The sequence below is a fragment of the Oncorhynchus nerka genome, unplaced genomic scaffold, assembly GCF_034236695.1.
Source record: "Oncorhynchus nerka isolate Pitt River unplaced genomic scaffold, Oner_Uvic_2.0 unplaced_scaffold_4345, whole genome shotgun sequence".
NCBI lineage: Eukaryota > Metazoa > Chordata > Actinopteri > Salmoniformes > Salmonidae > Oncorhynchus > Oncorhynchus nerka.
The window spans coordinates 1,211-2,500 of record NW_027036954.1 but is presented as its reverse complement, the minus strand read 5'-3'; the positions used below and the strand labels follow the sequence as shown (position 1 = coordinate 2,500).

Below are 1,290 nucleotides of genomic sequence, written 5' to 3'. Positions count from 1 at the left end.
ACCGTGGCGTCTGTTTCCAGGAACGCCTGGGCATTCGGGTGGGGGATGCCCGCAAGTTCTCCTGTCCCCAGCTGGGGGTGATTGGGGTTGGGGTTGGGGCGGAGCAGAGCGTGGACGGGGATGAGATCCACTACCCCGGAGCGGAGCAGGCTGTGGAGTATGAAAATGTTCCCTATTACGAGGCCATACCTGAGTATTTTATCCAGCCTGTTGGACTGGGATTACGGGGGAGTGAGCTGGGGGTGGGTACACCACCGGACCAGTCGGAGTGCCACAATCACCTGTATGATGATGCCGATATCTATGAGGAACAGGAGCCGTACCATCCCCTGAAGAGACACAGTGAACACAGCAGCACTGAGGAATTCTTCTATGAGGAACAGGAGCCGTACCATCCCCTGAAGAGACGCAGTGAACAACAACTGAACCAGCACAGCAGCACTGAGAGGTATTCATTCTTCTTGTTGCCTGGGGAGACAGACTGGTACTGACTGGTTCTGTCTCAGCAGCACTGAGAGGTATTCATTATTCTTGTTGCCTGGGGAGACAGACTGGTACTGACTGGTTCTGTCTCAGCAGCACTGAGAGGTTTTCATTCTTCTTGTTGCCTGGGGAGACAGACTGGTACTGACTGGTTCTGTCTCCGCAGCACTGAGAGGTATTCATTATTCTTGTTGCCTGGGGAGACAGACTGGTACTGACTGGTTCTGTCTCAGCAGCACTGAGAGGTTTTCATTCTTCTTGTTGCCTGGGGAGACAGACTGGTACTGACTGGTTCTGTCTCAGCCCTTATTCATTATTATTGTTGCCTGGGGAGACAGACTGGTACTGACTGGTTCTGTCTCAGCAGCACTGAGAGGTATTCATTATTCTTGTTGCCTGGGGAGACAGACTGGTACTGACTGGTTCTGTCTCAGCAGCACACCTTTGATAGGTTTGTGGTTAATCAAATCAACGTTTATTTGTCATGTGCGCCGAATACAACAGGTGTAGTAGACCTTACAGTGAAATGCCGAATACAACAGGTGTAGTAGACCTTACAGTGAAATGCCGAATACAACAGGTGTAGTAGACCTCACAGTGAAATGCTGAATACAACAGGTGTAGTAGACCTTACAGTGAAATGCTGAATACAACAGATGTAGTAGACCTTACAGTGAAATGCTGAATACAACAGGTGTCATAGACCTTACAGTGAAATGCTGAATACAACAGGTGTAGTAGACCTCACAGTGAAATGCTGAATACAACAGGTGTAGTAGACCTTACAGTGAAATGCCGAATACAACA

The 1,290-nt window shown here is 49.2% G+C and overlaps 1 pseudogene; it reads left to right on the top strand.

Annotated features, from left to right (window-relative positions):
- LOC115127234 (uncharacterized) overlaps positions 1-448 on the top strand; it is a 6,491-nt pseudogene extending 6,043 nt beyond the window's left edge.
- Positions 449-1,290: the final 842 nt, after the last annotated feature.